Below are 11,412 nucleotides of genomic sequence, written 5' to 3' on the forward strand. Positions count from 1 at the left end.
ACGGCATGTGGGATCTTCCCAGACTGGGGCACAAACCCGTGTCCCCTGCATCGGCAGGCGGACTCTCAACCACTGCGCCGCCAGGGAAGCCTTCTTGGTCTGGTTTTGATGTTAGTGACACTGGGCCTCATAGAATGAGTTAGCAAGTATTCCTTCTGCTTCTGTCTTCTGGAAGAGATTGTAGAGAATTGGTATAATTTTTTCTCTAAATGTTTGGTAGAATTCACCACTGAACCTATCTGGGCTTGGTACTTTCTGTTTTGGAAGATTATTTAGTGATTGATTCAATTCCTTTAATAGGTAAAGGTCTATTCAGATTGTCTATTTCTTCTTACATAGTTTTGGCGGATGTGTCTTTCAAGGAATTGGTCAATTTTATCAAGGTTAATTTGTGAGTATAGATTGTTCATAGTATTCCTTTATTATCTTTTTAATGTTTATGGGATCTGTAGTGATGTTTCCTCTTTCGTTTCTCATATTAGGAATTTGCATCTTTTTTTTCTTTTTAGTTAGCTTGGCTAGAGGCTTATTAATATTACTGATTTTTCCAAAGAAGAACCAGCTTTTGGTCTCATTGGTTTTTCTCTATTAACTGTTTTCAGTTTCATTGATTTCTGCTCTAATTTTCATTCTTTCTTTTCTCCTGCTTGCTTTGGATTTATAATTTGCTTTTCTTTTTTTAGTTTCCTAAGGTAGAAGCTTAGATTATTAATTTTAGATTTTTCTTCTTTTCTAATATATGCATTCAATGCTATAAATTTCCCTCTAAGCGCTGCTTTAGCTACATCCCACAAATTTTAAGTTGTATTCTCATTTTCACTTAGTTCAAAATATTTTTAAATTTCTCTTGAGATTTCTTCTTTGATCCATGTATTATTTAGAAGTGTGTTGTTTAATCTCCAAGTATTTAGGGCTTTTCCAGCTGTCTTTGCAGTTTAATTTCACTGTGGTCTTAAGTGTATGATTTTTATTCTTTTAGATTTGTAAGATGTGTCTTATAGCCCAGAGTGTGGTCTGTCTTTGTGAATGTTCCATGTGAGCGTGAGAAGAATGTGTGTCCTGCTACTGTTGATTGAAGTAGTCTACAAATGACAATTATATCCTGATGATTGATGGCGTTGGTTAGCTCAGCTATGCCCTTACTGGTCCTCTGCCTGCTGGATATGACCATTTCTGAGACACGGGTGTAAAGTCTTCAACTGTATTTTTCCTTGCTGTGTTATCACTTTTTGCCTTATGTTGTCTGATGCTCTGTTGTAAGGTGCATACATGTTCAGGATCATCAAGTCCTCTTGGAGAGCTGACCCTTTATCGCTGTGGAGTGCCCCTCACTGTCCCTGATGACTTTCCTTGCTTTGAAGTCTGCTCTGTCTGAAATTAATACAGCTAATCCTGCTTTCTTTTGATTAGTATTCACATGGTAAATCTCCATCCATTAATTTTAATCTATATGTGTCTTTATATTTACAGTGGGGTTTTTGCAGGCTGCATGTAGTTGGGTCTGACCATCTCTGTGTTGTAATTGCTGTGTTTTGGCCGTTATATCTGCCACACTTGCTACTGTTTTCTGCTCATGGCCTTTGGTCTTTGTTCCTATTTTAGTCTTGTACTCTTTTTCTGCCTTTTAGGGTTTTAACTGAGCATTTTACATGATTCCAGTTTCCCTCTTTCCATAGCATATCAGTTGTACTTCTTTTTTACTTGTTTCGGTAACTGCTTTAGAGTTTGCAGTAGGTTTCCATCTCTTCCACGTCTACTTTCAGAGAACCCTGTGCCCTTTCATGGGTCGTGTGAGTACCTCAGAGCATTCCCCACTCCTGCCCCCGCCCTGCATCAGTGCTGTCCTTCACTTCACTTGTCCGTGAGCCACAATCATTGGTCACATTGTTGCTGTGATTCTTTTGAACGAACTGCCATCTGTTAGATCTACGGAGAATAAGGAAACTAAAATTTCACGGTTTCACAGGGTATAGGATTCTAGGTGGGTTTTTCTCTCAACACTTAAATATTTCACTCGACTCTGTCCTTGCTCACGTGGTTTCTGAGGAGACGTCAACTGTAATTCTTATCTTTGTTCCTCTGTAGGTAGGTGAGGTGTTCTGTTCTCTGGCTTCTTCCTGGATTTTTTCTTTATCTTGATTTTCTGCAGTTTGACTGTGATGTGCCTGGTTCTAGGTTCTTGGCATGATGTCACCTTTAACCTGTGCTGCGATAGGGGTGAGATTTAGCCCCTGGGCCCCGCACCCAAGTCAGGTGGACAGTTCTGGAATTGGCCCTGGCCTTGGGCCAGCGTTGCTGCATGCTGGGTACCTTTGCAGGAGGCGGGGTGCAGCGTTGGAAGCTCTGTCTGTTCTGTTGTTTTTTTAAATATGTATTTATTTACTTAGTTGCATCGGGTCTTAGTTGCAGCAGGCAGGCTCCTTAGTTGCGGCACGCGGGCTCTTTAGTTGTGGCACACGGACTCTTTGTTGCAGCGTGCATGTGGGATCTAGTTCCCTGACCAGGAATTGAACCCGGGCCCCCTGCCTTGGGAGTGCAGAGGCTTACCCACTGTGCCACCAGGGAAGTCCCGCTTTGTCTATTCCTGACAGACCTGGAAACACTCCTGTGAGAAGGGAGTGGGTGGGTGCTGGGGGAGGGGCATGCTGGCTTTGGAGAGCTGCCACGGCTGCCTTGGTGAGGGGCGGGTGGCAGGCGGGTACTGTGTGTGCCAAGTCCTTCAGCCCCGCCCGGGCCCAGAGCTGGGCCTTGGAGATGAGGAGCATGAACCCCTGTGGTCCCGCTCTCGGCGGCGGGCTGGGGTGTCTGCACTGCATGTCTTTGTAACTGCAGAGTCTGGCAGCTGCACGGACAGTGGCTGTAGGCGTGAGCGGCCCTGGGGGAGACCAGCCCGCAGTGCCCGCTTGCAGAGCCATGAGCAGTGAAAGGATGGTTGTCTTAAGCCACTAGATTTTTGCGGCGGTTTGTTACACAGCAGGAGATAACTGGTACACACATGCCACAGGCTGGGCTAGCGGCCCGTCCAGCAGGCTGCCCACGCTCAACTCCCCTGACGTGAGGTCTGTCCCCTGGCCCGTCTCCCCACGGACGGGGCTGCTGCTCACACGGAGTCCGGGCCCCCGGCACAGGGCCTGGGTCAGGAATGCGCTGAGCCCGGGTCTGCGGCGTGAGCGCGTGGCTTGGGTACCCCAGGGCTCCCACAGCTGCCCCACAGGCGCCTTCCCCGACCTGGCGAGGCGGCACGGGTGGGATCTGGAACGGTCTGTGCCAGCTGTCAGCAGGTCCCCGGACACCTGTGCATCGGGTGGGTGGGCAAAGGGAGGGCTGGGGCACGGCCCGTCTGTGGCTGGGGTGCAGCAGAGGCCGCGCACCTCCGTGGTCCACAAAGGGACAGCTCGTCTGTGACTTCGGTGAGCACCACACCTGCCCAGGTGGGGCTCGGGCCCATCCTACCTGCGTGGTTGGCCCTGCTCACCAGAGACTGCCCCCCCCGCCCCGCCCCGCTGGCTGTGCCATATGCGTGCCCTCCAGGCGGGGCTCTGAGGGTCAGGAGGAGGGGCCTCGGGGCAGAGGGCCCTGCAGCCAGGCTGCTGGGTGAGTCCCCAGTGAAGGGAGTGGTGAGGGACTTCGGAGGGTCACAGATGTGGTGAAAATGCAAAGCCACTGTCCATCCAAGAGACAAGTAGAGCGGTTTCACTCTGGAAGGAAGGAAGAGGTGCTTTGTGTGCTTGGGGCTCATCCACATGTGGACAGGAGCTGCCAGAGGTGGGTGCCAGGTGTTTCTAGAACAGGTGTCCCCAGCGAGGCAGACCCAGCTCCCCGGATGCCCATCCAGGTGGCCACAGGCTCTGCAGTCTGGTCCGGCGGCTCCATGCGAGTCCTCTGGGGACTGAGGTCAGGTGTTTGGATGTCCGGGAGGGGGACGGGTTGCCCAGTACACATTTGGCACAGGCTCGAGTGGTGGAGGACGCCGGGCGCTCCGTGACCCACTGGGGCCGCCGGACGGAGACCCGCGCCATGAGCACACGGCCCCGTGGCCGCCAGCACCAGGGCGCTGCTGGGCAAAGCCTGGATCCTGATGCCTCCTCCCGCGTGACCTCAGGCAGGTCGCGTGACTGCTGAGGCCACAGAGAGATGGAGGTGAAACTGCCTGCTCATGGGGGCTTGAGAGGGCTCGGTGTGTGTGCGTGTGTGTGTGTGTAGGCGTGTGTGTGTGTAGGCGTGGGGGTGTGGTTGGTATGTAGGTGTACGTGTGTGGGAGTGTGTGTATGTGCACGTGTATGCACGTGTGTATAGGTGCGTATGTCCGTGTGGGACATGTATGTGTAGGTGTGTGTGGATGTTGGCACATGTATGCATGTAGGTGAGTGTGCACACGTGTTACGCGTGGGCACGGATGTGTGCACATATGTCAGCGTCTAGGGTAAAGTCAGGGAGATGCCAGCCTGTAGGCATTGCAGAAACGGTAGTTACTTTTTATTTTGCAGCATGAGTTACCTTCTTAGGAAACCACTACAGCCACAAGAAACACAATCACCGTCCAGTCTTTCCAGCCCCTGGACTTGGCGGCCAGGTGCAGCAGAGCCTTGTGTGGGGAGCAGGGTGGGGGAGGGGTGTCACTTCTGACCTCAGGACCCCGCGTTCCCTGCTGCTGTGACAACAGCGGTCCAGAGCCCCACCCCTGCCTCTCCCCTGCTCCGAAGGGCTTTCGCGGCTCCGGGGGGCCTGGCTAGGCCGGTCCCCACCTCTCTGCCTGGAGGGGAGGGGGACTCGGGGGGCTGGCTGTGCTGAAACAGGAAGCCAGAAGCGTCCTGACCCCCCAAGGGGTGGGGGCTGCTTTTAAAGGTGAGAATCAGTGATCTCCTCCGTGGGGGGGCCTGGCCCAGCCCCCAGGGGCCCTTGAAGATGCGGGCCCAGCCTCCTGCCTCTGCCTCCAGACTGTGGGCCACGGGGCCTCGAGGTACCCGGTTTGGAGCTCCGGCTCTGATCCCCGCCCATCGTTGCCCACGCGGGGACAGCAGTCCGCCCTGGCCTTTCTGGTCTGCGCTCCAGCCGCTTGGATCTTGTGTCTCCGCTGCCCACCCCTCCCACAATGTGCAGCCTTACTTCTCGGCTCCAGAGGGTGTTCCCGCTGGGGGCCGAGGCCCAGGGACACAGTGGGGAACTTGGGAAGAATTTATGGAATTCAAATATCATAACCTGTGGCTTCTTTTAAAAAATGTTCTCTTTAATATTTTTTGTCTCATTTTCATGCTTCCCTGCACTTCCTGGTTTGGGCTGAGGTCAAATAGCAGAAGTACTAAAATATTTCTCACCAAGTGTCTCTTGGTGCTCGGATCCGGCCTCGAACAGGAAGTTCTGTGAGACTTCTCGCCGGAAGGCTCCGCATCCACCGTGGGCTCTGTGCGCGTGACCTGGGGTCCTACAGGGACACTGGGATCTCAGCCCAAGGGGCCCATCCCTGGCTTGGGGACGACACCAGTACCTTACAGGAATCAGAGGGGAAGTTAGGAAGCCACTCATCTCCGGCCGTTGTAACAGACATCACGGATGGGGCGGCTTACACAACAGAAGTTCATTCACACAGTTGAGGCTGGAGGTCTGAGATCAGGTCGTCAACAGGGTCCCTCTGTGGCCTCCCTCCTGGGCACGCCGTGGCCGTCCCCTCCCTGCTTCCCCATGTGGTCGTCCCTCTGTGCATCTGTGTCCCGACCTTCCCTTTTCATAAGGACACCAGTCAGGTTGAATTGCACCCACCCCAGTGACCTCACTGTAACTTAGTCACCTCTTTAAAGGCATAACCTCCAAAAGCAGTCACATTCTGAGGTGCTGGGGGCCACGCTCCAACAAGTGGATTTAGGGTACACAGGTCAGCCCATAAGACCATCTTTATTTGTTTATTTATTTATTTTTGGCTACGTTGGGTCTTTGTTGCGTGCGGGCTTTCTCTAGTTGCGGCGAGCGGGGGCTACTCTTTGTTGTGGTGCGCGGGCTTCTCACGGCAGTGGCTTCTCTTGCTGCGGAGCACGGGCTCTAGGCGTGCGGGCTTCAGTAGTTGTGGCTCATGGGCTCAGTAGTTGTAGCTCGTAGGCTCTAGAGCTCAGGCCCAGTAGTTGTGGCGCACGGGCTCAGTAGTTGTGGAGCACGGGCTCTAGAGCGCAGTCTTAGTAGTTGTCACGCATGGGCTTAGTTGCTCCGCGGCATGTGGGATCTTCCAGGACCAGGGATTGAACCCGTGTCCCCTGCATTGGCAGGCGGATTCTTAACCACTGTGCCACCAGGGAAGCCCCCAGACCGTCTTTTTTTAAAAGTCAATCCAGGGCTGAATGTGCAGCTGTTGAGCACCTCAGGTCAGGCAGTGCCCCTCCAACAGCAGAGCTCGTTCTGGATCGGTCTCTGAATGAGGCTGCCATTTGGGACCCTCCTGACAGGCTCATGGGGCCCCTGCCTGAAGCCGGCCCCGCCACTGCCCAGGGCGCAGGGCACAAAGGCTCCGGCTCCCCTGGCCCCCGGGCTTTCGTGGGGAGAAATCCCTTTACAGGGATTGTTGTTGTTTATGATTGTTACCACTTTAGCTGTTTTGAAACATACGGTTCGGTGGTGACAAGGACAGTCCCAGTGCTGTGCGGCCCCCAGAGTCAGTTCCGGGCCCCCAGACGCCACCCGGCAGCCGCCTGCCCACCCGCCCGCCCGCCTGGAGGACTCGTCCACTCCGGGTGGACGTGGGTTTTGGATCTTGGAACACCGTCCTGAGCAGGTGCTCAGAGAAGAAATTAAGAAAGAGGCCGCCTGGGTGTCGGGTCCCAGCTCTGCCCGGCCGGTGGGGCCTCAGCCTCCGGAGCGCGTTCTGCCTCTCCCCGCTGGTCCGAGAGCACGGCAGCGGGGCCCCGGCTCGGAGCGGTGCTGCCTGATGCCCGCCTTATCCCCAGAGCCCACTCTCTCGTGGCCACCCCCCCAGGGCTGGGACATGACCCCGCGGTGCCCACAGGGGTTTCCTCTTCTCAGCCGGGGCTCCCACTGGCTGCCCTAGGCCACCTCCAGAAGCCACCTGAGACACGGCGGCCGAGGGATTTCTGGAGGAGGGGCACACAGGTGGGCAGACGGGTGGGGAGGCCATCATGGTAGGTCTGAGGTGATCACTGGTCCCCCGGGCCCTGGAGGGGCCTCGAACCCCAGCTGACAAGGTGGGCGGGGCTTCCTTACCCCCGCCCCGTCCATGAGGGACACTGGTTCCCAGATGCCTCCGCCCAGACAGGAACCCAGGTGGGTGGGTGTCTGGGGGCACGAAAGGACGGAGGAGCCGGGAGGGGGTCTGGGAGAGCGCCGCCCCTCCAGCGGCCCTGGGCCCGTGCCGTCCCTGGGTGGGACCTACCTGGTCCTCTCACCCGCCTGGCTGCTCCTGCAGGGCGGGGCCAGCACTGAGTCTGGAGCTGTGGCAGCTGACAGCCAGCATCACGGCCCCGGCTTGGTCTGGAGGAGGAAGTTGGTCTCGGGAGCCCGTTGGGGATTTTGAAGGGGGATTTCCATCCAGGCGCCAGTTTTTATGGAGGTGCTAGATGGCTCTGGAAGGTCAGCCCCCCCCCTTTTTTTTTATTTAGCTGCACCTGCTCTTAGTTGCAGCACGTGAGATCTTCACTGCCACGTGTAGGATCCTTAGTTGTGGCCTGCGGCATCTAATTCCCTGACCAGGGCTCAAACCCAGGCTCCCTGCGTTGGTAGCATGGAATCCTAGCCGCTAGGCCGCGAGGGAAGTCCCCAGGTCAGTCCCTTAACCAAGTGAGTCACCTTAGAGCTTAGAGTCACGGCTGCGGCATCTCAGGTCCCGTGCTGTGCCGGTGGTGGTGGGGGGGGCTCAGCCAGGCTCCCGAAGGAGGACAGAAGGCAAGGCCCCCCCGGCCCAGCTCCCCGGCCCCTCCAGCAGGCTGATGCCCGTCTGTTGTGGTTCATTTTATGTGTCAACTACGCCTTGGGGTGCCCAGGTTAAATAGGGTTTCTGGGTACGTCGGAGGGGGCGTTCAGTGGGCTTTCTGCCCTCTTCCTCAGTGATCACAGCTAAGCCAGACAACAGGAAACCAAAGCAGACACGAGGACCCCGTGGAGCCTCCAGCCTGGACTCAGGCGACCCCTCGCTGGCCAAGTCCCAGGACGCCAGGGCTCACGGCACTGTCCCGATGAGGGGCTTGCCCGACGCCCCACGGTCACAGTGGGCGGCTGCTGTCCCCCTCAGGCCTCCCGGGAGGCTGAGCCGGGTGAAGGGGGTCTTCGCGCTGTGAGGGTGGGCGGTGGGGAGCACTGCCCCTCACCGAGGTGGGTGCCTGTCCAGAGGTGGTGGCCGTGCCGCCCTTTGCCCAGATGGACACGGAGGCGATCCTCACTGTGGACAGGCCCTTAATTAACCTGGTCCCGATAGGGAAGAGCCCAGTCACGACACCAGCATGGGAGGCCGAGGGAGGGCCGTCCGGGGGCTCTGCGACAGCCGAGCCGCCCACACCGTCTGCGTTCAACCACGTTGTCGCCGTCGGGGGCGCTCGAAGCAGCCTCGTCGTGTTCAGTGTCTTTCGTGCGTGTAGACTTGTGTGTGCGACGCGGCCTGGTTGATGAGCCCTGTGCTCTCATGGCCTTTCTGACATTCCTGCCGGGACGTGGGCACTTCTGGACGGCCCCGTGGTGTTTTTTCAAGGGGCGTTGACATAAAACTCCCTCCCCCGCCCCATTATTATAACTGACATTGGGGTTGTTTACAATTTTCCTGATTAAAATGATGTTGGGAAGGACGTTTGGCCTCTAAGGCTTTCTCCTCAGCGTGTTTTCTCGGAACCGGGGTTGCGGGATCGTGGGTATGAACGTATCACAGGCGAGCTGCAGGGTGGAGAGATTCCCACGTGAGGGCTGCTCATCAGAGGACGTTTCCAATGTGATGGGCCAGGACCGGGCCTGCCGGGGTCCTGGAGTCCTGGGGGGCTGGGCATCCTCAGACTGGGCAGGAGGCCCCCCAGGCCTTCCCTGGGGCTTCTGCAGAGGTGCCCTTCTCCTGGGAGCCCCATGCCGCTGTGTCGTGGCCATGGCCGGTGGCTTGCACTGGGAGTCCCCGTGGCATGTCTCCTCTCCAGTCCCACAGCCTAGGTGGGTGTCGCACGGGGGTCGCTGCCTCTCAGGTGGGGCCCCTTTCTTTGTACTAGTCTAAGAGGAGCCAGGTTGTGAACATGCCAACTCGACATTGTCTGCACGTGTGGGCGGGTGGTGGGCCAGTAAGTGAAGGCGATACTTCCAGGCAGGAGCCGAGGGCAGGCGGGGCTGCTCGGGACCCCGGCCAGGGCCCGCCTCCCGGCCCTCCAACCCCGTCACTGCATTTCTCATGGCCCACCATCACCCCCAGCTTCAGGCAGGCCAGAGCAGGCTCGGGGCTCTGTGCCCTGGGGGCCCGGGTGGCCGCCCCAGGCCCCGGCCCTCAGGGTCCCCTCCTCCTGTGAGCCTTTCTCCTGGAAGCTTCGGCCAATCGTGGTGCCTCCCCACCGCCCATCCCCCTGCACTGCGTCTCCCAGCCCCACCCGCTCTCCTCTCCTGGGTGCCCTTGCCTCGTGCCCGCCCCCATCCAGCCTCAGCCTCTGTCCGGGGACAGATGTGTTCCTTCCTCTTCACACTGTGACCAAGAGCCTGGAGCTGGACAAACCAGCCAGGCTCCTCTGTGCCCCACACTGGGACCCCCCCACCTTGTGCTTCCGAGTCCATCCCTGCCCAGTCCAGCCATAGCAGGAACCCTGCAGGGTCCGTTTGGCATCTGGGGAGAACCCCGCCCTCTGTAGGTGGCGCATCTCCCCTCCCCCACCGTCCCCCAAGGCATCCTGTCTGCTCCGGGATCTCTGAGCAACGAACCCCCTCTGTCTCCACGGTACTCGGGCTGAGCCGTGGTCCTGAGTGGCTTCCTTCCCATGTTAAGCGTCGGAAGGTTTTCTCCCTCTGCAAGCTCCTTCCAGACTCGGCTGGGGGATCTGGGTCATAAATTACAACCGGCCCCCGACCCCGAGTCCTTTTCCGGGCGTCTGTCCCGAGCCCAGCAGCTGGCACTGTGAGCTGGTTTGGTTCCCATGTCACATCTGAGGACTTCCTGGAGCCCCGGGCTGGGGTGAGGACAAGGGAGGGCCTGGCTGGAGGGCACGCAGCGAGGGGAAGCCCCCAGGATGCTGGGCCAGCCCAGGAGGGCCAGGTCCACAGTGCACCCCCTTTGGGGGGTGGTGTGTGGTGTCCAGCACGCATCCTGGCAGGTGTCCCTTCCTATGCAGGAAAATGCAGGTTAAACGGAGCTGAGCAGGTGTCTTTATTGGAGAATGTCTCAGGCCCTACGCGTGCTTCCCAGGGACGCGCCTCGCAGGGTCGTGGACCCCGCTGACCCCACCGACCCTTTTCTTTGCCCATATCTTGCTCCAGTCGTGTTCATGGAGCCCTGCCCCGGGGAACTCTGTCCTGGGAACTGAACTAAAGGTGTTGGCATCCGGAACGGCCGGCCCCCCCACCCCTCGGCTGTGGTCTCGCTGGGGGGCGCTCTCCGACCCTCAGTCCCCCGAAGGTGCTGGGCCTGCAGAGTACAGCCCATGCTTGACCAGCAGACACGTCTGCCCCACAGCTGGGCGCAGTCCAGACGCGGCTGCTTTTCTGTGGAAGGAGTATATTCATCCCAGATCCTGTAGAGGGTTGAATTGTGGCCCCCCTCCAAAAGATACGTCCACCTGGACCCCATTTTGGAAGTAAGGTCTTTGCAAAGGTGATTAAATTAAGGACCTTGTGATGAGATGGTCCTGGTTACTGGGGTCAGCCCTAAATCCAGTGACAGGTGTCCCTATAAGAAGTGCATGGGGAGAGGAGGAGGCTGTGTAATGACAGAGGCTGGACTGGAGTGATGTGGCCACAAGCCAAGGACGCCTGGGGCCACCGGGAGCCAGAGGAGAGGCTGGAGCAGATTCTCCCTGAGTCTCCAGAGGGAACCAACCCTGCAGACACCTTGGTTTTGGACTTCCGACCTCCTGAATGTGAGGGGATGAATTTCTGTTGCCTTAAGCCACCAAGTGTGTGGTAATTGGTTACAGCACCTCTAGGGAACTGATAGGACACTGAATGGAGACCCAAACCCCCAGGGGTGTGGGCTGCCCGCTCAGATTAGACGTGGCCACTTGTTCACGGTGATGCCCAAGTTCTCACTAAGCAGCGGACCCCAAATGCTGTTGAGCACAGGGTCCCTGGAATCCTCCTGAAAAGTGGACTGACTCGGTGACTGGGTGGCCAAGACTGGGTTTCCCACTGGTACCGGTGTCTCTGTGCTGGTGGGCTCTGGCCCACGAGTGGCCGGGAAGGAAACCATTTGTTACAGAACCTCTGACACAACTGGGAGCTTTCCAGAGTGCCCTGGGGGACCCGCCC

The sequence above is a fragment of the Mesoplodon mirus genome (genome assembly GCF_964341445.2).
Source record: "Mesoplodon mirus genome assembly, chromosome: 6".
Classification (NCBI taxonomy): domain Eukaryota; kingdom Metazoa; phylum Chordata; class Mammalia; order Artiodactyla; family Ziphiidae; genus Mesoplodon; species Mesoplodon mirus.